Here is a 26945-nt window from a genome sequence, read left to right on the forward strand (position 1 = left end):
GAATAGGAAGAGTAACACCTAGTAAAGACCCCTCATGAGATATGGGTAAGAGAAAGGCTGGTGCCATTGCCACAAGCTCCAAGGAAAAGCAGGGGTCTGTTTCTATTGCATCTTTTTTAACTACTGCCATGACTGCATTAAACACGGAGATCAAATCCATGGAAGAGAGACTGGGTGTTACAAGAAAGCTGATATCCTCCTTTTACCCTAAGAAGCCGACTCTTACAGGAGCAGTAGTGGATTTAGCTGGTACCCCACTAGGGGGCCCTGCAAGTGAGCCTAAAGGTAGCACTGCATGTCCTCCGAACTGTTGTGTTATTGAAGGGGTCTTGTAGACCACAATTACACACCTGGATATCCAACTCCTGCCCCACATTGATAAAAACTCGATCCAGATGACGGATGTATGATGGAACAACACATGCACTTACAACGCGGTAAGTACAATGCATGGTCATTACCACGCATGCACTTACCACAAAATGTTTTTACAATGCATATGCTTTTACCACAAATGTCTTTACCACAGAAAGTTTGTAAAGGCATATGCATGGTAAAAACTAGAGGTAAGTATAACTTACATTATATATATATATGTGTGTGTGTATATATACATACATATATATGTAATATCTATGCATTTTTTATATATATGTAAATATATATATATATATATATATATATATATACACACAAACACACCTTTCCACCCAAAAACCCTACCTACCCTAAACCCTAAAAATTATCTTACCACCCCAAAACCCATACCCACCCTAAAACCTAAACACCCCTTACCACCCCATATCCGCCCTAAAACCTAAACACCCCTTACCACCCAAAATCCCATATCCACCCTAAAACCTAAACATGCCCTTACCATCCACAAACCCATAACCACCCTAAAACCGAAAAATGCCCTTACTACCCCAAAACCCATACCCACCCTAAAACCTAAACACCCCTTACTACCCCAAACCCCATACCCACCCTAAAACCTAAAAATACCCTTACCACCCCAAAACCCATGCCCACCCTAAAACCTTAAATAGCCCCTACCACCCCAAAACCCACACCCACCCTAAAACCTAAACATGTCCTTACCATCTCAAAACCCAAACCCACCCTAAAATCTAAAAATGCCCTTACCACCCCAAAACCCATACCCACCCTAATACCTAAAAATGCCCATACCTCCCAAAAACCCTTACCCACCCTAAAACCTAAAAATGCCCTTACCACCCCAAAACCCATACCCACCCTAAAACCTAAAAATACCCTTACCACCCCAAAACCCATGCCTACCCTAAAACCTAAACATTTCCTTACCACCCTGAAACCTACAAATGCCTGTACCACCCAAAAAGCCATGCCCACCCTAAAACCTAAAAATGCTCTTACCACCCCAAAACCCATACCCACCCTAAAACCTAAAAATGCCCCTACACCCCAAAACCCATACCCACCATAAAACCTAAAAATGCCCTTACCACCCCAAAACTCATACCCACCCTAAAACTTAAAAATGCAATTACCACCAATAACTGTTACCCACCATAAACAGCATATATATATATATATATATATATTTATATATATCACTCAAACCCACTTAATACTTACCTGTACTTCCCTTTAAAACCTTTACAACGCATACACCTTTACCATTCATGCCTTTACAATGAAATTCGTTGTAAAGGCATGAGTGGTAAAGGTATATTCGTGGTAAAGGCATGCATGGTAAAAACCAACGTGTATGCATTGTAAGTGCATTGTGGTAAATGCATTTCTTTGCATTCACCTTGTTGTAAGTGAAGTTTCCCCCAGATGACAGTGCCCCCTGACCAAGTAAAAGAAAGAAAGCTGTCCTGCATCTGGTTCGCAACTCCAAACTAGTGGGAAATAAGAGCTCTGTCTCTGGTCAGCTTGTTAATTTGATGGAGCTTTAAGGAACAACGACACCTTAGGCAAATTGGACCAGCAGGAGCTCCAACTGGATAAAATAGAACAAAGGGAAGATGGGGTCTTGAGGCTGCACTTGAGTAAGCATTGGCTCCACTGGCTGCGGCCCTGAATAATATTGATACGAGCCTGAAAGTGCAACTTAAGTATGTTAAAACCAAGTCATCGGAATCTTTGGGGTGGAATAATGGACAGCCTGTTCTAGAAGAGACTGGTCCATCTATAGCACCAAGGCCAGAGGTTACTGGTGCAAATAGGGTGAGCCACCAGGTTGCATGGTGAACGAGGTCATTGCTGCACACTACTCACCTAGAAGTCATACAGGTCGAGTTGGAGGATCTGGAGCAAGGACCATTTCATCAAGTGCCTTTAAGATTGTCTCAGGTAATAAAGTTGAGAATAGAAATTTGCAAGTGTTACAGCTTCTACCTAAATGGACGCCCTATGTAGTTGTTCTAAAAAATCTGTAGCCTCTTGATCCATCTCTCAAGGAACAAGACTATTAACTAAAGAACAAGATGTCACACTGGTTTGGCAACTCACTAGTGGGTGTTAGTAGTGATACACTCCTCAGGGGCATAAGTGGTGTACGGAGGGTTGACTGATTGGGTAATGCTCTTAAAATGGTATACAGTGATTCTGTTGTAGTCAGCTTTCGAGATCCATGCTTGGTAGGGTTTGATTTGGACAAGCTTGGTACTTAACAGGAGTACTCACAAAGTATTCAAGCTGTCCCATTGGGTTACTTCTATCAACCGAGACTGAGTGACAAGGACTATGTACCAGGAACCAATAATTTTTCATTATCAACGCATAATTGTTTTGCCCATTGGAGGAGGTTGATTGATACCTGGAGGGGGAGATGTGGATGTGCCTTCAAGTGATAGAACAAGAGAAAGAGAAGGCCACAACTATTGATTTGTTGCCTCCATCGATGAGGTCATTCCTAGTAGGTATCCTAGTGTTTTTTTGGTAGGCAATGAGGCCCACATGGAACATCTGGCTACTCCTTTGTCGGGATGTCAGGTTGACATGGGTCAATCTCCTATGGCAGTCATTAAAACCTCTGATTCAGGTGACAATGTGGGTCTAACATTGGATTTGAATGTACTCTTTTGGAGCATTGCAGGTATTAATGGCAAAGAGTCAGATAAAAATTGGGTAACACTAATGTTCAAGCAGCAGGTAGTTTGTTTTCAGGAAACTTGGGCAAAGTCTAATATATATACATATATATATATATATATATATATATATATATATATCTAGCTTAATGGGTTTTTCTTCCATCTCATCTCCTGCTACACCAACTCCTGCTGGGTGCTGCATTGGGGGGCTTCTAACACTTATTAGCACTTCTTTGGTGGTTAAAGTGGTTAAGGTGCAGGTGAGCTCACCTTTTTTTCAATTGCTAGCCATGTCTATAGCTGGGTAGCCCGAGATAATATTTATTCATTTTTATTATAATAACATTGCCAGAAGTAATGTCCAAATAGCAGCGACTCTTGAACACAGCCTAGTGAAATGGTAGCAGATTTAAAGGTGATTCTATAGTAGTGTGTGTGTGGGGGGGGGGGGTGATTTTTTACCTCAAGCTATGCTCTCTTAGAGATGACAGTGTGTGTGGGTTAGCCAATAGTGACTCTTCCAACTTTTACTTTGAGCCTAACCCATGTGGAGTTAAGTTAAACAAGCTGCTGAGGGTATATGATTTAATCGTGGGTACTCATTTAACAGCGATAGGTACCTCCCATCAGGTAACATTTCAGGCAGGGGTAAAGGCACAGTAATTGATTTTGTTGCAGTATCTAAGGTGTGAGCCAGTAAAGTAATTGACTTTCAGGTTCTCGATAGTGCCTTGATTGACCACAAGCCACTGGTGCTCAGCCTCAATGCCGGTCTTTCTAGGACCTGTAGACACAGGATGGATTGCCCAATTGATTATGCAAGAAATAGGGATGTTCAAAGAAAACGGAGGGATATTGACCCTGAGGATTTTTTGGTACAACTGGTGGGGAATAACAGGGACACGTTTGAGCTCTGCCTTAGCCGTAACCCTGAACCAGGGTCTTTCCTAGGTGTCTTTGCGGACATGTGCATGTCAGTCAAGGAACACTTAATAATGTCCACTAGATGCCATCCACAGAGACCTGTCAAATAGTTTGATAAGGCCTGCACATGTACATATGGTGGTTTTAAACAGTCTTTGAAAAACTATACTAGGATCCAATCAGAAATAAGGAAATGCAGGTTGCTTTATACAGACACTATTAGGACTAGGAAAAGTGAAATTAGAGGCAAGGTGTGGGAGCAGTTGGTTAATGCCTCTTCTATGAAGGATTCATCCAAGTTTTAGAAAGTGGTCAATACCCCCCTTTTTTGTCTAATTCTGTCAGCGGTATAGAGGTCTTTATCCCGGAGCATGCATGGGTAGATCATTTTACAAAGTTATATGACTGTAATTAGCTGGAACCTCCTGGCTATACCATTTGTATTGATGTACTTGGTGTGGCAGATACAGATGAGCTGGATATTAATCTTGGCAATGTAATTTTGGCCCTTAACAGGTGTCTATTGAATAAAGCCTCGGGTTCCTGTTGATCTTTTTAAAGGCAACTTGGCATTGTGGGCCCCACTTTTAGTGGATGTTTTTAGTAGTGCTATAAGGATTGCCCCGCCTGTTGCTTGGTCCAGGGTGACCATTGTCCCGATTTTTAAAAAAGGTGATCAAAAACATCCCCACTGCTTTTGTTCTTTAATCCTGATTGATGCTAAAGCCAACGTTTTGGGCAGAATTATTTTAGACCAACGGGAAGGCTGGGTGATTGACAGTAGTATTTTGTCACCTTGCCAATATGGCTTCAGATGGGGTCTGGGAATGTTTGAATCTGCACTTGCTGGTGGATATGTATGTGAGCATCAAGGTGGGTTGCATCTTCTTGGCATTTATGGATCTTAGTGCAGCTTTTGAAAATGTCATTGGGGCAAACTGTGGGGCAAGCTGAGGGATATGCTGAACATGAGGGGGACTAACCCTAAAATTGTACATCTTTTGGCACAATTGCATGTTGATGTAGAAGGCAGGACTAGATATGGGCTCAACGGGGAATGCACTCCTTATGTCAAGATTAGGAAGGGGATGAGGCAAGGGTGTGTTTTTTCACTATTTCTTTTTGCTTTTTGTATCAATGGGCTGGAGGATTTCTTAACTAATGCTGCGTTGAATCCTCCAAGGATAGGGACACAACACCAACCTGTTCTTATGTATGCTGATGGATGCCTCCTTATTGTACAAACAAGTAGTGGCCTTCAGAAACTGTTAGATAATTTTGTGGATTTCATGTCTGCCCTGGGTCTCTCTGCTAACAAGGCAAAGTCTTATGCCATGGTATGTGGTCACCCTTGAAGCAGGATTGCTCCCTTCCATATTGGAGGTACTCCCTTTAAATGTGTTTTTACATTTTTCTATCTGGGACTGCCTTTTGACAGTAGTAGCATCTGGGGCCATCATAAAACCATTAGGGTCACACAGTATGAGCTGGCAGTAGCATTTCTGAGAAAGTTGCTTCCAGATAAGGCTCCATGCCCCTTGAGGTAATTATCACTACGTATAAAGCTAGGATCTCTATTGCTACATATGGCGTGGGAGTGTGGGGGTACATCAACATGTCATCGCTACAGGTTAGTGAGAACAAATGTCTGAGAAGATTGATGTAACTTCCTGGTAGTACACCTGCCATTATAGCTCATGAAGAACTAGGACTACCGTTTCTGGGAGGCACTGTAAGGATAGCCGCAATAGTATTGTGGCTTTCCGTTTGGTCCAGGCCCGAAGCAGTGTTAACTTAGTCTCTCTAATTTCTGATTGTTTCAAACTTGACTGGCTACATAAGAGCAAGAGGCTCATGTATGTCAAGAAAGTATTTGGCACTATTTATAGAACTGAGCTATTCATTAAATCCGGAATCTATAAAACCGCATGTCAGTTCATTGGTTAAAAGAGCACTTGTAAGCCTGACTGTGGAAGACAGGTGGCAGATCAAATTAGGCAAGGGAACGGCAGCAGCTTATTTCTCTTTATACATGACACCTAATATTGATCCGTATCTGTTAAAAGTGCCACAGCATTATAGATTTTACCTGGTAAGGTTCAGGCTTGGCCTGGCCCATTTTTTGGTGACATATCCTTCTAATGTTTGCACTACCAAAGAGTTAGCATTATGTCCAAGTGATTCTTTTACACCCCAATCTCAGTTACACATGGTACTCTTTTGTGGCTTATATCATGAGCAAAGACTTTGGATATTAACTCCACATTTAAAGGCTCTTAATATTAGACAATGCAAGGAAGCATTAATGTTCTTGCAGTTGCTCCAAACTGATCTAATATGTGACACAGTGACCCTCCTCTGATAGGGGGATTGTTTTTTGTGTGGATTACTAGTGTTAGATATTGCTGGGCAGGTGGCACTTTAAATGAGTTGGTGACACAACTTCTTTTTATGAGAACTAAGGAGTAGAGATCTATAAGCACCTTTATATAAAAATTATTTGATAAAATCCTGTTTGATTATTTGTTTGTATAACTATTGGTTCAGTTTAACCATTTAAACTGTTTTATATCTACCCTTGTGTTCTTTTAAGTTTGAATTGAGCAGAGTATAGTGAATGGATTTGTAAATAGCCATTGCAATTGTGTTAATTTGTCAAAGGCACCTGCACTTTTAATTATGTCCTATGATACAATTTGACACTCAAAATCCTTACAATACATTATTTAGTGTGTATAGTGTTGCAAATTGCTTTTGGCACATTAAGTATCGACTGTATTGTGGAATAATACCATCAACTGATCATTCGTACGCTCTTTAGTTACATTTTGATGTATTTGTAATTGCTCTATTATTGTCTATTTAAAATGTATCAGAAGGCCATTTTAAAATGTTTTAACAGTATTTATCATGTGAATGTAGTCTGACTTTTATGGCCTTTTTTGCGCCGAAATAAAGTTTTCTTGACTTGACTTGACCATTTATTCTTTGTATACATTGTTCATCAAAACCATCCACTCTCAGTGATCGAAACCAGAAAACAGCTCCATGTATCCAGGGTAACAGTACTGACCAACCAGGGGCATTGAAAACGTGGAAAGGAGTGTGAAGAGAAGGAAATCAGAACAAAGCAAAGGGAAAGCTTGGTGAGTAATAAGGAATGGAGGGACTTTCAGAAGAAAGTGGGGCAGTGGCAAAAGTCTTGAAGTTTTTAGTGACTCAGGGGGCCATTTTGACCCTGGCGGTCTTCTGACCGCCATGGTAAATGTGGCAGTCCCACCACCAAAAGACTCGGTGAAGACCGCCACATTATGAGTGTGGCGGGTTGGCCTCTGCCATCCCACCACATCTCCACTCATACCACCATGGCATTCAGAACCACCGGGTCAGAGATAATCATCTCCGACCCGGTGATCCACAGACGACTGCCTGCGGTATTAGGAGCTGTTTTTCCACCATGGTTTCTACGGCGGTAGCACCGCCACGAAAACCATGGCTGAAAGGCTACCGGTGACAGGCAATTTCTTCTCTGTCACTGGTAGACGGCTCCCCCACCACCCCCAGCAAGCACTAGACCTCCCCTCCCCCACCCCACTCCCCCATTCACCCACATCGTCCCCTTCCCCCACCCCGCAGACATGCACACATTCACAACAACATCCATACATGCACTCACAACTCCATTCATACACGCATTCATAACTCCATTCATACATGCATTCATGCATGCATACTCACACCCATCCAAACATGCATACTCACACGCATACACACTGACATGCAGACACACACTCACTTCAACATACAGACAGGCATACATCCATTGACACACATTCATGCACACATGCAAACACCACACACTCATACACGCACACACAACACCCCCTACCTTCCCACCCCTCTCCCCTGTCCGACGATCACCTTACCTGGTCCAGGAAGAAGGTTGTCCGTCAGGGAGCGGGATGGGGAGCATCCACCGCCAGCACAGCCCACTAGCCGGACACCACCAGGCCATATTATGGACCATAATGTGGTAGGCGGTGTTCTACTGGCAGGGCGGTGCAGGTGTTAGAACAACTACTGCCGGATTTCTGCCCAAAGTGAGGTGGAAATCCAGCAGTACCCATGATATGACGGGTGGGAGACCACTAGCACTGGTGGTCTCCTGGCCCCCGCGGCTTTGGCGGTCTTCTTGGAAGACCCCCAAAGTCATAATGAGGGCCTCAGGGTGAGATTTTGAAGTGTGAGCTTGTTCTCTATGGTTCATATGTTGTTCACTATTATGGGGGAAAAATATTTTTTGCCTCTTGATTTTCATGCTTCTTTATGATTCGAGGGGCATGGGGCTTGTTTTGATGTGTCTTTCTATGTTGGTGTGCATGATGTCACCAAGCATTTTAATATAACTGTAGCAGAGGCTTTAATGTATTGTGGCCTGTTTTATATGAGGGTGTTAACAGTGTTTCTGCCAAAAAATGGCAGAATACCCCTTCAGGCCTTTGATGGCTGAAGCACAACATATTTGTAATACCATCATTGGCAGACAGACATGGGTGAGAGGTATCTTTACCACCATTGTAAGGTAGGCCATCTGTTTCAATGACTAGCAGAGCTTCAAACGAATCTCTTGATATTTTTGCTCACAGTGTTGTTTGAATGAGTATTTGCGAGGTACCTTCCTTCCTCTTTGTTCTTATCACCTTTGTTGTTAATAATGGTGATTTTGTACAGGCGATGCTTCAACAACATTAACATTTTGGGTCAGGGAAGTTGTTTGATTGTGCCTCTTTCTGAGTCCAGAATTGTTTCTGGATCTTGGTGTACTCCATTTGAAGCAATATTGTTAACATTGTGGCCGCTTGTGTTTTAATCAAATGAGAAGAACTGCATAAACAACATCAGCAACTTCATTGTGTCCTAAAGCTAGAGCATGTTTAATTGAATGGGAAATGTCTATGATATCTGTCAAATTTCTTTTTTTTCCATGGCCAATGGTGACTATTGTTTGGCTCTGTACTGCCTGGTGTTGCATCTGCAGAATAGCTCCACTGGGAAGCATCCAATTTTATTCTGTGGGGCCTACCTATGACTTTTAGAATGTTTTTCTCATAGGTGCTGGCAGTAGGGGTGGAGGGGTGCTGAAGCACTCCCCTCAAAAGACATTGTGGGGTTGAGAAGGTGAATGAGTATTAAAGATGCCTCTACATTTTGTTTATCTTTTTTCACATTTTCTCTGCCTTCAAAGACAGAGGTCAAATGTCAGGCTGTCTGCTGATTAATTGCTGCTTATTCGGTAGACATGGAAATTGGTGTTTACTTTTCTTTCTTTGACTGCAAAGTTAGATGATTTTGTAAAGTGAACTATGTGATCTTGCTGGGCTACAGGGAGTGTGAATGGATGTCATTTTGTTTTCCTATCAGCAGTTAGAAAAGCACAAATGAAGCTCTTTGTTTGTAATTCTGAAGCATGATGGAAACAAAGATTGTAATAGGATCAAAACAAATCAAGGCACTTTTCTTGGTGATGTGAAAATGATAAATATTTGCTGAAACCTTATTTCCACATATTAGCATTTGTGCGCTATATAGCGTTATCATTAAAACTGCATAGCTGTGCAAATTTAGCAGCCACTTTCAATTGGAAATGAGATATTCATAAATGACAGTGTGTTACCACACGGTGGCTTAGTACCTGCTTAATGGGCGTGGTGAATTTGCAACATTGTTCTTCACGTACCAATTGGAATTTCTACAATCTCTATGACTTCAGCGATGTACAATTGATGGAACCACACCCACTTGGAAAATTGTTCCAGCATCAGTAATTTTTCTAGCCTTTCAATTGTGTTTTGTCCCTATCATTGCACTATTTTGAAATCCCTCTAAGTTCGATGCGATGTTAGACACTGTTGATAGTTGTCTGCATAAAGCATGACTTTTGCATCACTAATCTAACCTCACATTTAATGGTGCATCTATCAGGACAGATTGTTGCTTGATCCACAAAAACTTCACAAAATCTCAGGGAAATTTTGGGAAATTACACTTTTGTTGATAAATTTGGTTTGCCGGTATCTCACATGAATTTTTCACATGAGGACATACTTCACATTAAGAAAGACACTTGTTACTGAAAGGGGAATGGTTGGAGCAGAAACATTTTCTTTGTGAGGGAAAGACGGCTTAACAATGCATGCTTTTACAATGTTGTAATGGAGTGCATTGACTTTTACAACATTTTTCATTACATTGTGGATCTTCTCCACTAATTTTTGTGGTATTATTATATATATACATATTACAATGCATGAGAGGCCACTGTGTAGTTATAGGTAGGTGAGTGCACTGTGTGGGAGCTCGTCACAGACAAATCGTAATAGGATATTACATTATGTTTCAAAAATACAAGTTTACTGAAAAGAAACAAAGATAAGAGTGAAGTTATACGTAAGTAAGGTAAGAAGATTTTAACTTATGCACAAAACGCCGAAATTCACCAGTTATATGAAACTGATCTAAGTGAAAGAAAATGTTTGTGCTGCCATTACAGGTCACAGGGACAGTACACGTACCCTGAAAATGAAAAAAATATGAATGAGATCTAAGTGGCCAGGGGCTCCCACAAGGCCCCCATGGGGTCAAATTTACAAATACATTTTTTGGGTTGCCTCAGTCCCGTGGTTCTCTTTGTGGTAGCTGTCTCGACTCACTTACTCCTTCCAGAGTCCAACAGGAGCACAGGGACTATGTTGGCTCTCACAAGAGTCCCTCGGGATCAGAAAATAATTTAAAAAATGGGGGAATTGGTGTCTGTGGTGGGTTGGCTGAGTACGGGTGATTAGTCCTGCGGCCAACCCATGCTGAACACAGATTTTAGCTGTGCATGGCAAGGATGTGGCACACAGGCATTAGGGTGCAGAGCCTGGCCTGTGGCCAGGGCTAGTTGCATGCCAACCCATGTTTCCCACTGAAGGTTTCTGGCAATGTAAGTCACACAATGGCTGCCCAAGAGGTGGGCTCAGATCTTGTCTACACACCAGGCTCTGTGGCCAACACCATGCAAGGACCTTGGCCGAGCATTGCAGGGGAGGCCACCTGCAGGGGGTTGGGTCATGGCCTGGCCACATGTCAGCCCCTGTGCACAACCCCACCTCATGCAGGGCCTCTGGCCATGTAAACAAATATTACTTTATGTTAAAAAAGTGAAAGTTACTTTTTTGTATAATTCTTTTCATTTCGGATGTACCATTATCAAACAATCACTTCTATACAATAGTTTTCAAATTGGCAATATAAAAAGTATTTAGCATAGAAACAAAATCATGAATATAGAAAGACACATAGCCAGAAATACTAATACCGCATAAGTTCCCAATGGTACGGTCAAAACCTAGCAAACATATTCTGTTTGCAAGCTATCCTGACAATGACTGGGATTAAAGATCATAGATAAGCACATTAATACTCTTACCATATAAATTCCAAAAAACTGTGCAAAACTAATAACCCAGTCCCAATTTGCTATTCTCAAGATTCCCACAAAAACAAATCAATTCATGTGCAAAGATACAGCTAAAAACATAAAGTGTGATTTTAAATACTGGAAAAATGTCAATAAAGTGCAAAAAAAGGCCTGTGCAATTGAGCAATAATGAAAGTGCAGGAAGCCAAATTGGGCGCACCTGAACACAGGCTCCCTCACAAAACTACATTATATAACTCACACCTTTTACATGCACTGGTTATAGCCTTGCATACTACACTACGTATATCATGTGAAATCATATCCTTTATAAAAGCAACATAGTGCATGGTTATAGTTAGTGTTGTTCAGCTAGGGAGCTGAAAATAGTGTATATGGAGGTGCACTATTTATAATAATTTAAAGGTGGTTGATACATTGTAAATGAAAGTTATAACTATAACTTCAGACTTTCTAAAGCTTGTGTAGTTTAAGTTTGGGTTGTATAAGCAAAATGTTTTACTTATTATAAATAAGCTTTAACCTTTGTTTTTTTTCATTGAGTTTCATTTTTGTTTCATAAACATTTGTTTCAAATCGTAGAGTCCAGGGTCATCACATTGCGAGTTGCTATGTGGAGTGTCATATAGTACAGTGGGGGCGAGTGTTTTAAAGTCTCTTGTTGTAGAGTGGAGTATTGTAAAGTGAAATAGAGTAGGATAGAGTAGAGTGACGTAGCATACAGTATAGTTAAGTGTTATATAGTGTAGTGGCATGGTGTTTGATGTAGTGCATTCAATTATCGTAGAGTGTAGTGGCGAGTTGCCCTGTGGACTGGCTTGTCATATAGTAAAGTAGGGTTTTGTGGACTGTAATAGGGTGGAGTAGAGTGCTTTAGAGTGGAGTGGGGGAAGTAAAGTGTTGTAGACTGGAGTATAGTTGAGTAGAGTGTTGTAGAATATAGTGGAGGAGAGTGTCAAAGATTGGAGTGCCATGCTATATAGTGGAGTGGCGTATCGTAGAGAGGAGTGGAGTGGCATGTCGTTAAGTATCATACAGTGTAGTACAGTGGCATGGAGTGGGTGCGTGTAGAGCGGAGTAGAGTGGCATAGAATGTAGTACAGGGTTGTAGAGTTAAAGCATATACAGTGGAGTAGTGTGTCACACAGTGGAGCACCATAGAGCAGAGTCTGGTACAGTGGCCTAGAGTGGGATAAAGTATAGTAGAGAGAAGCATAGTGTATTGGAGTACACTAGAGTTGGATAGAGTGGAGTAAAGTATCATAGTTTGGAGTGGTGTGCCATAGACTATAGTGGTGTGGAGTGCACTAGAGGGGAGTGGCATAGCATACAGTCAAGAAAAGTGTCATAAATTGGAGTACCTTGTTGTACAGTGAAGTGTAGTGGTGTTGTACATTATAGGAAAATGTTGTAGATGACAGTAGAGAAGAGTGGCATATAGTCTAATAGAGTTGTGTACAGTGGACTGGTGTGCAGTACAGTACAATGTTGTAGAGTGTAATAGAGTGGATTGGCATACATTGTTATTGAGTATAGTCACATAGAGTGACTACAGTGCAGTGGGGTAGTGGAGTACAGTGGAGTATTGTGTCATAGAGTAGAGTGGAGTAAAGTGGGGTGCAGTGGCATACAAGGAGTTGTGTACAGTGTTGTATAGTGGACTAGAGTATCGTAGAGCAGCATACAATGCAGTAGTGTTTCAGTGTCATATAGTATAATACAGTGTTATACAGTGGAGTGTAGATATAAACTGGAGTAAAGTATCATACAGTGGGATAACATGTAGTAGAGTGATGTGGGGTTGCATAGAGTATAATAGTATGCCAAATGGTGGAGCTGTTAGAGGAAAATGTCATACATTGGAAAGGTGGATAGTGGAGTGGCATACAATGTAGTGGGGTAGAGTTGATTACTATACAGTGGAGCAGCATAGAGTGCAATAGCATACAGTGGAGTGTAGAAGAATATAGTGTCATAGAGTGGAATAGCATAGAGTGGTGTACAGTGGAGTGGCATTGAGTGGAGTAGGGTATAGTGGATTAGCACAGAGAGGAGTGGTGTACACTGAAGTGGTGAAGCCTAGAGTCATGTAAACTGTTATAAATTGGAGTGGCTTCTCATACAGTAGAGTGGAATGCTGTGTTGTACAGTGTTAAAAACTGTCCTAGTGTCAGGTAGAGTATTCCACAATAGAGGGTACAGGTATAGAGTCAAGTTCAAATTTGAACAGTGAAGTTTACAGGGATAGAGTATAGTAGAGTATAGTAGAGTTGGATAGAGTGTAGTCGAGTTTTGTAGAGTAGAGTTATATAGAGTTCAGGATTGTGCACAGGAGTGGTGTAGAGTGGAGTAGTGGACAGTGGAATGGCATTCAGTGAAATTGTTTAGACTGTAGTATCTTAGAGTTGAGTAGCATACAAGTAGAATGGAGTGGCGTACAGTGTAAGGGTGTAGAGAGGAATATCATATAGTAGAGTAGCACATACAGGGCTGGCATACAGTGGAGTGGCGCACACTGAAGTGGCGTAGAATGGAGTTGCGTACAGTTGAGTAGCATAGAGTGACCTGGCGTACAGTGGAGTTGTGTATAATGTAATAGCGTAGGTTGGAGATTTTACAGTAAAGTGTAATAGTGTACAGTGGAGTAGCGTACAGTAGAATGCCATAGAATGGAGTTATGAAGACTGAAGTGGCGTACAGTGGAGTGGAGTAGAGTAAAATAGCACGCAGTGGAGTGGCATCCAATGGCATAGGATAGAATGAAGTGGTGTAGATCGGAGTGCCATACACTGGAGTGGTGTAGCCTGGAGGAGTGTATAGTGGAGTGACATACAGTGGAATAGCGTATAGTGGAGTAGCATGTAGTAGGGTGGCATACAGTGGTGTTGCGTAGACTGGAACGGTATAGAGTGGAAGTGAATATAGTATAAGAGCATGGAGTGCAATAATTGCACAATGGAGTTACTTACAGTGTAATAGCGTAGAGTGGAGTGGCATACAGTGGTCTCTTCTACAGTGGAGTGACATAGAGATGAATAGCATATAGTGGACTGGCCTTGAGTGGAGCATTGTACACTGAGTGACATATACTGGAATTCCGTAGAGTGGAGTGGTGTACAGGGGAGTGGAATATGACTGAGAAATTTAGCAGCATTGTAGATTATGGTGTGCAGAGCAACACAAAACAATGATTTGTGCTGCCGTGAATTGCTCCAGATTTAGCAATCAATGCAGAGACATGCACGGTGACCTTGCGTTGCTTTGTCAATCGGACGTAAGTATTGCGTTGTCTATATGACACCATGCTTGATGCAAGGGTACTGCAATATAATAATATTGCTAGGCCTTAGTTTTATTTTGGGCCACCTACACTGCGGTAACTTTGTGGTATACCGTGCTATATGGCAATAACAAGCCAGCATATAACTAGGTAATGGCTGTTTCTAGAAAATTAAAAAGCAGCCATATTATTTTAACTACACTTTGGCTGTGTTCTGTGTTAGGGCCTTAGATATAGGTAAGTAACGTGTTTTATTGTAGTCCCCTGCCTGTTACCACTTCATTAACGTGGTAATAGGTAGGCACATTTATTTATTTATTTTGCATATTCACGTTTTTAAATACGTTTACGGATTACTGTGCTAGTACCTAGAAAGTACTGCATTTTTTTAGGAAATGCTTGTTTTGTTAAAGTTTCTCTGTAATTGCGTGTTAGTTTTTTAGGCATTTCTGCTGTACTCTGTACACTTGATTTAAGGAAGGAAATGTGTTAAAAATTGTAAATACACTGTGATACAATATATTTGTGAAATATAATGTATTACAATGTTTTTAGCTTTCGTTATATAGTTATTGTTTTTGGACTTTATTTTAAGTACCACAGTACTTCTTAGGCAATACCAGGCAGTACTGTGATAATCTGTAACATTTCCTTAAATATTTCAAAACGTATAATTATTTTTCCTTACTTATTACCAGTTATTAGGGAGAAGACATCTGAGGAGCTCCTATTGCATTTATTCTATGTTTTTTTATAGGTTTACACAATCATGTGGCCATAAATGTGTCTTTAAGTTGTTGTTCATGTAGTTATTCTGTAACTTAACTTATGCAGTCTATTTTATCGTTTGGGCTTCCTCGCTACTTTAGTAGTATTGTGCTGCGTATGAAGCGCAAAGTTATTGAAAGCCAATCATAGTTATAAAAATTTAGTTTTTTTTGTCCTAGTGGCCATTATCATGGCCTCCATATAGTAGTTTGTGTAGCTCACTGCTTGGTCACTTTTCCATTTTGTTAAACAGGAATGCATAGGAAACATGTTGTTTGTTTTGCTAGTTGGGCAAATTTTTATTTTGTGACCCAGAGACCATGCAAAGAAAACATATGTTGATTAAGATTTATTGTGTTTGTTACGAATTTGTTTACTGATTTCCATTAGCATGTACCTATAAAAGGGTCTTTAGGTTGCTCATTTACTAAATAAGAAACTTTACATGTGCAGTCTAGTTTATTTTTTGGGCTTCGTTGCCACTTTTAGTACTATTGTGCTACGTATAAAATAACACATATTAAAAGTTTATTTGCCTTATAACTTACCAAATATAAAACCAATTTGGTAGCCACATCAAAAAGGATTAACTGCATATTATATTCTACATACCTGTCAATTTGTGTTCAAACCCCTACTGCTATTTTTGTGCCACATTCACCGCAAAAAGTTTATGTAAAAGCACTGGACCAAAATCTGTTTTCCGAACCGCACTTTAACTTTGCACTCCCTTCACGACTATCTGCTAAACCTTCTGTCATCTGTCAAGGTACAACATGAAATAGAGTTTTGCACAGGTTTGTCAAATGCCTGCAGCATTATTGAGGGCCAAACATCTGAGAAATTCCTAACTGTGGCAACCCTAGGAATGTCATAGTTAGGAATAGCAATAAAACACCATAGGAATTCATTGAAAAAACAGAAAGGTTACAGGGACATTATAGTTAGGAAATAGAGTTTAAAAAAACATAGAAAATCACTAAAACAACAAAGGTGACAGGAACGGTATATTTAGGTCAGACTTTACAAACATAAAACCATAGAAATTCAGTGTTATAGTTATCTGAAGAAACCCTAGCTCTTCCCCTAAGGTAACTATACCTAGGGCTCCGCCAGGCACATTTTTCTCATCAATAATTTTATTGAAAATGTACAGTGATATTATTAATGATGTCATAGAAGATGTCCTGACTAATATAATATGTGGGGTAATTAGCAGTGCATGTGAGGATAAGTTATAGTTACCTTGGGACATGAATTATACTTTTTGGCTCCCAGGACCAAATCCCCTGGAGCAGGGTGCCTTTTGTCTATACACCGCCTGGCCCCAGGAAATGGAGTCCTTGGGGCCAACATCGGCCTAGAAGGAGGGTGTGCTCCACCTCCCACTTTTTAATAAGGATGGGCTCCAGGGAATGGTGTCCCCAGGGCTGTAATTGGCCTGGGGAGAGGGGGACCCTCATGCCCCCTCCCTTAAATAGATAATAATGTTTCCTCCAGGACCTGGCCACCTGGGGGCTTAAAAGCACAAGAGAGTCTGCTTGTTGTGTTTTTTACATTTTACTATAGATCCTCCAGGAATTCATGGCAAAACTTTTTAAAAATAAAACATTGGTCCCTGGTGGGTTTTTGTTTCTGAACAAAAACAGACTATTGTTTTTAACGTAAGTATAACTATACTTTAACCTTTGTTTTTTTCATTGATTTTATATGTTTTTGTTAATCAATACATTTCTTAGTTAATGCTAATCTATAATAATATAATAGAGTACTGAATAAAACATGGCTGAATAATTATGTATATATTTTTTTGAAGTGATGACTCTTGTGAGATGCTCAAGGAAGCAGGATGCACAATCCCCTGCATGGACACCGAGGCTGCTGTACTTCCTGTTTGACTCTCCCAAACCACTTGTGAGATTGTACATTTAGAATTAGGTTAATTGTACATTTAGAATTAGGTTAATTACAGTGTTTTACTATAATGTTGTTTAAGGTACAAAAATGAATTCTGTGTTGTACTATACAAAATATAAAGGAAGTATTTTTTACAGTCTTGTGAGACACCTGTGAGACCCTCACAAGAGGTCTGGGAGAAGAAACACATTTTAGGGAAGGAGTCTGATTGGTTCATATGGATGTCTTTCTTTAGAAGACAAAGTTTACATCCCTTTTTGCTTTATTTCACTATTGTACTTTGGTAAGTGTAGACGTATTTGGCCTCCACTCCCATCTTGTTTCCCTTTCAGCAGAAAAATGTCTTCATCTGATTCAAATAAATAGCCAGAGGCTTCTGTACCAGCCCAACCACCTCATCCACCTGAGGAATCATTGGTATGGTAATTCTTTGAAATGAGGCCAGGTGACAAGAAGGTTTCTGCAAAGTGTGTTACATGCAAACTCTGATCAGTTTTTTGCAACTTTTCTCTTTTTTGTTTTTGAAGAGATGCTGTTGGAGAATATTTAGGAAGTTATATGTTTATGTTGTTCTCGTTAAGAAAATTAAAATACCAAAAAAAATTAAAAAATATTTGAAAACACAAACATTTTTACAGTTAACAAAGCAACTCTTTTTAGAGCTACCCTCTACGTTTATGATCTACATTGTTTATACTATGATCCCCTTTATTTGCCTTCTTAAAATCTCATGGGAGGCAATCCCTCATGTTAAGCCTCCTGGTTGCAAACCTCTTGCAAGATCATACTTTTTATAATAGAATTTGCATATACACTGAATATTTTCTGATGTAGTATATACAATTTATATATACTAGAATATTAACTGTGTATAATTCAATGGAATGTAATCCATTATATAATTGTGGGGAAAAATACATCACTTAGATTTATGAAAAAACCTACATGATTTCTGTGCTTGAGATCAACAATGGTACACAGCACACATAGATGTTTGTTTATGTGTTTTAACCCCTTTGCTGCCAGGCCTTTTCTCCCACAGGTGCTGAGGCTTTTTTTGGCTATTTGTGGTAGTTTTTGCTTAGTCCCTGTAGCCGGGCGATCCCGGCTACATGCGAGTCGGATGATGTATCGGCCTCGGCCGATACGTCACTTCCGCGTCTTCCCGTTGCCGGGGAGATGCGGCCCGAGCGCGGCAGGCGGGACGGCGTTGCCCGGGAAATGACGTCGGTTTCCCGGGCTGGACCACAACAAGAGGGAAACGCGCTGGGAACGAAGGAAGGAGAGAGGAACTCGGAGACCGCGAGACAGGAGAAGAGCAAGGAGGAACGGAGGACGAAGAGAGAAGTAGACGAGGAGCAGGAGGAAGGAGAGAGAGAAGAAGAGCACCAGAGCCTGGAAACAGGAGACCAGCAGGAGGAACACTACCAAGCCAGCCACGGCCCTGGAGGGTCGTGGCTAAACAAGGTACGGTCCTTTTGGACAAAAAGAAGGGAAATTGGAGAAAAGGGGACTGGGGAGGGGTCATAGAGGAGGGTTGGAAAGGGAGGTAGAAGGAAGGGCACTATAATTATCTCACCAGTGTCACTTATTCCTACACTAAGAATAGATGTGATCACACTATTTCCTAAAACACTCCTCACCGGCACCAACCCCCTCCTTTTTGTGTTTACCGCCTCCCAGTCCAAAGATAAGAGAAAGGGAAGAACCCCAATTATAAATCAATACTTACCTTGGTGTTTTCCCTTCTATTTCTGGCATCACCCTGGACTCCGACGAGCGAGCAAGGCAGACGGGGCACCTGTAAAACAAGAAGCACGAACATACAATCACAAACCGGGGAAAAAGAGACGAAAGAACAACAGAACGACTGAGAAAGACAATAACCCTTGTGGTTTTGTTAACATACCCTACTTCCCGTATAACTAAAAATAAACCACTTACCACTAACTAAACAACGCTTCAGTGGTCTTCATACTGTTCGACCTGCCACAGTGGTGGCAGCGGTGGGATATTAACCTGTGCGGCCTCCTCGCAGCAATCGAACAGTATAACAATGAGTGACAAACCCTCGTTGGAGGATATGATAAAGCAATTGGCCGAGGGCCAACGACATCTACAACTGGTGTGGGAGGCACACCAGCGAGAAGCCAAAGAGGACAGAGAAGCATTACAGTCGGCATTGAAAAGTCAGGCGACCATCCTTGCGAATAATCAACTGGTCCATGAGACGGCCATGAAAAAATTGACTGAGACTATTGCTAGTAGTAAAGTGCACCCCAATGTTCCAAGTTCCGTGTTACAGAAATATCAAGACGGAGAAGATCCCGAAGCCTTTTTTACTAATTTTGAGAGAGTGGCGTCATCCGCCCAATGGCCTGAGGATAGATGGGGTCAGTATGTCGCCCCCTTACTTACAGGGATATTACAAGCAGCATATCAAGCAGCAAACCCGGGTGGAACCACGCCATACCAAGAGATAAAGACTAGTATCTTAGAACGTGTGGGACATGACACAGAATACTATAGGGTTAAATTTAGAAAAATCAAATGGGGACCGAATGAAGATCCCCGAACCTTTTATTATCGGGTAAAGGATTTGGCCTTAAAATGGTTGGGTGCTTCCGGAAATAGTAGGGAGGAAGTGATCCAAACAATTGTCCTTGAACAATATTTAGAGTCCCTGCCTACCACCACTAAGCACTGGATCCGTCAACATCCAAAGGTGACTACTGACATGGCAATTGATCTAGCGTGTGCTTATCATCGCTCCACCGATGTAAGAAATATGTCAACCCGACCCAGCCTAAAGCCAGGGCCTTCCAATCCTAAAAACACGGCAAGAACCTTTTCGGAGGAACCAGTACCTCACCGATTTCCTGACCCTCCACCGATAGCAGGACCCCAATGTTACAGCTGTGGGGAATGGGGCCACATTGCCCGAATGTGCCCCAGAAAACAGGATAGTAGTGAGCCAATGGAAATCGGAGTTACTAGGCGACGGGTACTTTGTACCGGAAGAGGTAACCAGAAGTTTAAACAGATTCTGAAAGTCAATGGGAAAACATTATGGGCCCTTATTGACTCAGGGTGTAGCCAGTCGGTGGTGAGAAAAGACATAGTACCCATAGTAGATAAAGGAACAGAACAATGGGTGAATATATGTTGCATACACGGAGATAAAGAGCAATACCCTTTATATGACGTCACAGTAGAATGGGGAAAACACCGGGATGTCCTACCGATGGGTATAATGACCAATCTGATTGAGGAGTGTATCATTGGAACTGATTATGAACATTTCCAAGAAATACTGGATTATGTTCGACAACCCAAACTGACACAGGATTGGTGGAGAGACGCTCCTTTTTCTGATAGCAGTATAGAAAGCCCCACAATCCGTAGGAAGTTATCACGCAGAGAGAAACGAGTAGAAAGATTGAATTACTTGGGAAAAGAAAGATCAAGATCGAGCACAGGCATTATTGCAGAAACCCATGAAGTCCCTGTCAGTTTTCCCCATCAGCAAAGAGAAGATCCTTCTCTCGCCCACGCCTGGAAGTCGGCCAGAGAAGAAGAAAGCGAAGAGGTGGGTCCCTACTTCCTCATTAAGAAAAACCTCTTATATCGGATAACCACTACTGGTACCGGAGAACATAAACAACAACTAGTGGTACCCGATCATTATAGAAATCAGGTCCTAACGATGGCACATTGTCAACCCGGGGGAGGTCATTATGGGAGGGAAAAAACAGAAGAATATCTCCTTAGACGGTTCTATTGGCCGGGAGTGTTTGCCCACATACGTAAATATTGTTCCCAATGTCCCAGATGCCAACTCACTGAACCCGGTAGACCTAAGAAAGCACCTCTGATGCCCCTACCCATCATAGACATCCCATTCAGTAGGATAGGCATGGACCTGATTGGGCCTGTAGTACCATCCACAAAGGGTCACACGTATATCCTAGTCATGGTGGACTATGCCACACGATACCCTGAGGCCGTTCCCTTAAAAAGTATGACAACTAAGACAGTGGCCCAGGCAATGATAAACATTTTTTCCCAAGTTGGGTTCCCGCATGAAATACTCACCGACCAGGGGACTCCTTTTATGTCCACTCTCATGAAGCAAGTATGTAAGACCTTAGGTATTTCCCAAATCCGTACCTCGGTATATCATCCCCAGACGGATGGACTAGTGGAACGATATAACCGAACAATAAAAACCTTACTGAAAAAATTGATGGAAGAGTCAGGGAGAGACTGGGATCAAAAATTACCCTTAGTATTATACGCTATTCGAACACATGAACAGTCCTCTACAGGTCACAGCCCATTCGAGCTGGTGTTCGGAAGACAGCCGAGATCTCTTCTTGACATGGCCATCGAAACATGGGAGGAAGAGGCAGAAGAAGGGGGAAGGCCCCTTCTAGAATATGCCCACAATTTAAGGTCGCAACTACAAGGTCTATGGGACGCGGTCAAAGTGAATATGGAACAAGCTCAAAACATTCAAAAACAATATTATGACCGAGGGATTAAGTTAAGGGTTTTACAACCAGGAGATCAGGTTTTAATAATGCGTCCAACCTCAGAACAAAAACTAATCGCCAAATGGCAGGGCCCCTATAAGATAATAAGAGCAGTATCTCCGGTTACCTACTTGGTTGAATTATCGAACACTCCCCAGAGATCACAGATTTATCACATAAATCTCCTTAAAAAATGGGAAGAACCAGACCCCTCGAACACTGCCAGAGTGTTGGCAGGATTCCTATGTCCAAATATTAAGTCAAGTATTGAGTTCTGTCCAACCGAACACAGCAACGGGGAAGGTCTACCCACAGTAAATGAAATCTTAACAAAATCAGAGAAGGAACAGGTATACAGCTTACTAGAACACTTCCGGGATTTTTTTTTCAGCATTACCAGGTAAAACCACCTTGATAACCCATAAAATAAGAACTACACCAGGGAAAATTGTGAGGTTACGGCCGTATCGTATTCCTGAGGCGAGGAAACAGATTATGGAGGCTGAAATACAGAAAATGTTAGAACAAGGGGTGATTGAACCGTCAAATAGTCCCTGGTGCTCCCCGGTTGTTTTGGTGCCAAAACCCGATGGTACTATTAGATTCTGTATTGATTTCAGGAAGCTTAACGAAAACTCCATGTTTGACACATATCCTATACCCAGAGTTGATGACGTATTCGAGAAACTAGGAAAAGCCAAATATATGTCTACCTTAGATTTGACAAAAGGGTATTGGCAGATTCCCTTAGCCACAGAGGATAAAGAGAAAACAGCGTTCGCCACCCAGTCCGGTCTTTATCAGTTCACTGTGCTACCATTTGGTCTCCATGGAGCACCAGCTACATTCCAAAGGTTAATGGATAAACTCTTAAATCCCTTTCAGTCTTTTGCAGCAGCCTACCTAGACGATGTAGTGATTTTTAGTGAAACCTGGAACGATCATCTACAACATTTACACCAAGTTTTCCACACTCTTATCACCGCTGGATTAACTGCCAATCCTAAAAAGTGCGTCATAGGAACACCCGACATATCATACTTGGGCTACAAAATTAGTCAAGGGAACCTAAAACCTCCAACAAAAAAAGTAGAGGCCATACTAAATGCACCTAAACCGACAACAAAGAAAGAGTTATGTTCCTTCCTAGGGAAAGTAGGCTACTATAGAAGATTCATACCTGATTATTCTACATTGGCCGCCCCTCTCACGGACCTTCTGTCTAAATCCCATCCTAATAGGCTAGCACCCTTTTCGGATCAACAGAAAACCAGCTTTGAACAACTAAAATCCTACCTAACCAAAGACCCAATACTCCGATGCCTGGATTTTTCGAAACCTTTTCATCTCTATACTGATGCCTCAGATGTGGGTTTAGGGGGAGTATTGGCCCAGCCCGACGGGGAAGGTAGGGATCATCCGGTAGTATACGTCAGTAGGAAGCTGTTTCCCCGGGAACAACACTATCCGACCATTGAAAAAGAATGTCTGGCCATAAAATGGGCCGTGGATACATTACAATATTACCTTCTAGCCGACCGTTCATCCTTTTTACGGATCATGCTCCCCTCACGTGGTTGTCTGCCCATAAGGATACCAATTCTCGGATTTAACGATGGTTCCTTGAACTGCAACCATTTTCCTTTCAGGTCCGTCACATCCCAGGTCACCAACAGGCCCCAGCTGACTATTTATCTCGCTTCCCAGACTCTGCTAAGGTCCTCGAGCAGGACCTTTCATGGGGAGAGGTATGTAGCCGGGCAATCCCGGCTACATGCGAGTCGGATGATGTATCGGCTGAGGCCGATACGTCATTTCCGCGTCTTCCCGTTGCCGGGGAGACGCGGCCCGAGCGCGGCAGGCGGGACGGCGTTGCCCGGGAAACGACGTCGGTTTCCCGGGCTGGACCACAACAAGAGGGAGACGTGCTGGGAACGAAGGAAGGAGAGAGGAACTCGGAGACCGCGAGACAGGAGAAGAGCAAGGAGGAACGGAGGACGAGGAGAGAAGTAGACGAGGAGCAGGAGGAAGGAGAGAGAGAAGAAGAGCCCCAGAGCCTGGAAACAGGAGACCAGCAGGAGGAACACTACCAAGCCAGCCACGGCCCTGGAGGGTCGTGGCTAAACAAGGTACGGTCCTTTTGGACAAAAAGAAGGGAAATTGGAGAAAAGGGGACTGGGGAGGGGTCATAGAGGAGGGTTGGAAAGGGAGGTAGAAGGAAGGGCACTATAATTATCTCACCAGTGTCACTTATTCCTACACTAAGAATAGATGTGATCACACTATTTCCTAAAACACTCCTCACCGGCACCAACCCCCTCCTTTTTGTGTTTACCGCCTCCCAGTCCAAAGATAAGAGAAAGGGAAGAACCCCAATTATAAATCAATACTTACCTTGGCGTTTTCCCTTCTATTTCCGGCATCACCCTGGACTCCGACGAGCGAGCAAGGCAGACGGGGCACCTGTAAAACAAGAAGCACGAACATACAATCACGAACCGGGGAAAAAGAGACGAAAGAACAACAGAACGACTGAGAAAGACAATAACCCTTGTGGTTTTGTTAACATACCCTACTTCCCGTATAACTAAAAATAAACCACTTACCACTAACTAAACAACGCTTCAGTGGTCTTCATACTGTTCGACCTGCCACAGTCCCTCATACCTTTTTGTCCACATAAGATACCCATGCCAAATTGGCGTCCTTTTTTCCAACATCCTAGGGATTCTAGAGTTACCCAGAGTTTGTGGATTCCACTGGAGGAGACAAATAAATTAGCCAAAAAACAGCCAATGTTTTTTATTAAGTGCTGCAGAGGAAAGCATGTGTTTTCCCCCTACAAATGGCATCAACAAAGGGTTTGCAATGCTAAAATCACCATCTTCTCAGCTTTCAGGAACAGGGAAGACCAGAATCAGAAAATCACATTTTTCAACACAAGTTTGGCATTTTACTGGAACATACCCAATTTTTACTATTTTGGTGCTTTCAGCCTCCTTCCATTTAGTGACTGAAATGGGTGTGAAACCAATGCTAGATCCCGGACAGCTAAAGATTTCTGAAAGGTAGACAAAATTCTGAATTCAGGAAGTGGTCATTTGTGTAGATCCTTCAAGGTTTTCCTACAGAAAGTAACAGCTAAAATAAATAAAACAAATTAAATTGAGGTGAAAGAAAGAGCCATTTCTGTCCACGTTGTCTTCTGTAACTTTTTCCAGCTCTGGCAGATTTTTGACAGACTCTTCTGGTTGCGGGGATATTTAGGGCTTGTAGGTTCATCAAGAACCCTAGGTACCCAGAGCCAAAAAATGAGCTGCACCTTGCAGTGGGTTTCATTGCATACCGTGTATACAGCAATTAATTTTGTGAAATATAAAGGGTGAAAAATAGGTATCAAGGACATTTTTGTATTTCCAAAATGGGCACAAGATAAGGTGTTGAGAAGCAGTGGTTATTTGCACATCTCTGAATTCCGGGGTCCCCATACTAGCATGTGAATTACAGGACATTCCTCAAATAGACTTCTTTTTTTACACACTGTCTTACATTTGGAAGGAGAAAATGTAGAGAAAGACACGGGGAAATAACACATGTTCTTCTATTCTGTTTTCCTCCAAGTCTCCAAATAAAATGGTACCTCAATTGTGTGGGAGTATTAGAAAACACCAAAGGTAAGTAATAGAACCCACCCCAGAGCCCGGGAAATCACAGTAACTTTCCTAGAACACACAAGAACATGAGAAAGAAGATTATGCAAGAACCAGAAGAGACTGCAAGACAACAATCTACAGGATGGTTCCCTGATTCTAAGGGTGTGGAATCTTCCTCCTCCTCCTCATCCTGGTTACCAGTATGTTCCTGGCCATCCTGAATAAGGAGGCTCATAAGAACGTTTTGTAAGGGTTCTTGTAGGAAAGTACCCTCTTTTTGGCATGTTACCCCCAATGTCTGCCTGATGTCAGTGTGTTTTTGACTGTATCACTGGGATCCTGCTAGTCAAGACTCTAGTGCTTGTGGTGTATGGCCTGCTTGTCAGTCTGTTTCACTGTTTTCTAAATTGTCACTGGAGTCCTGCTAATCAGGACCCAAGTGCTCATGCTCTCTCTGTTTCCAAATGTTGTCCTTTCATACTGGTATCTCAGTATTTCACTCCAAGTTGGCATACTGGTCCCCCTTAGAAGTCCCTAGTACATGGTGTAGGATGGTGGCTTTCTTTTAGCATGGTTACCCCCATTTTTGGCCTGTTTGTCAGTGTGTTTTTACTGTGTCACTGGAATCCTGCTAGTCAGAACCCCAGTGCTCATAGTTTGTGACCTAAATGTCAGTATGTTTCGCTGTTTTGTCAGTATGTTTGACTGTGTCACTGGAGTCCTGCTAACCAGAACTCAAGTGCTTATGCTCTCTCTGATTCCACATTTGTACTTACATTCTGGTAACCCAGTATTCCACTCCAAATTGGTATACTGAACCCCCCCCTTATAAGTCCCTAGTATATGGTACCGAGGTACCCAGACCATTGGGGTTCCAGGAGATCCTTATGGGCTGCAGCATTTCTTTTGCCACCCATAAGGAGCTCATACAAACACTTCTTCAGGACTGCCATTGCAGCCTGAGTGAAATAGTGTAAGCACTATTTCACAGCCATTTTCACTGCACCAGGTAACTTATAAGTCACCTATATTTCTAACCTTCAGACTCTAAAGTCTAGGTGCAAAGTTACTGTGTGTGAGGGCACCCCTACACTAGCAGAGATGCTCCCACGTTGTCCAGGCCCATTTCCCCGGATTTTGTGAGTGTGGGGATGCCATTATAAGTGTGCACTACATATAGGTCAATACATATATGTAGCTTCACAGTGGTAACCCCGAATATGGCCATGTGAGGTGTCTAAGAACAGGAAATTGTACCCCCATACTGATTCTGGTATTGTGGGGCCAATTCCATGCACC

The 26945-nt window shown here is 42.0% G+C and overlaps 1 long non-coding RNA gene across 2 annotated transcripts in view; it reads left to right on the forward strand.

The window, feature by feature from the left end:
• Positions 1-26945, forward strand: part of LOC138267562 (uncharacterized) — a 425442-nt gene that overhangs the window by 57782 nt on the left and 340715 nt on the right. For both annotated transcript variants that reach the window (XR_011199821.1, XR_011199820.1), the window contains one exon: positions 7035-7156. This is a non-coding gene — a long non-coding RNA (uncharacterized lncRNA). The remainder of the gene's footprint in view (positions 1-7034; positions 7157-26945) is intronic.

The sequence above is a fragment of the Pleurodeles waltl genome, chromosome 12 (genome assembly GCF_031143425.1).
Source record: "Pleurodeles waltl isolate 20211129_DDA chromosome 12, aPleWal1.hap1.20221129, whole genome shotgun sequence".
NCBI lineage: Eukaryota > Metazoa > Chordata > Amphibia > Caudata > Salamandridae > Pleurodeles > Pleurodeles waltl.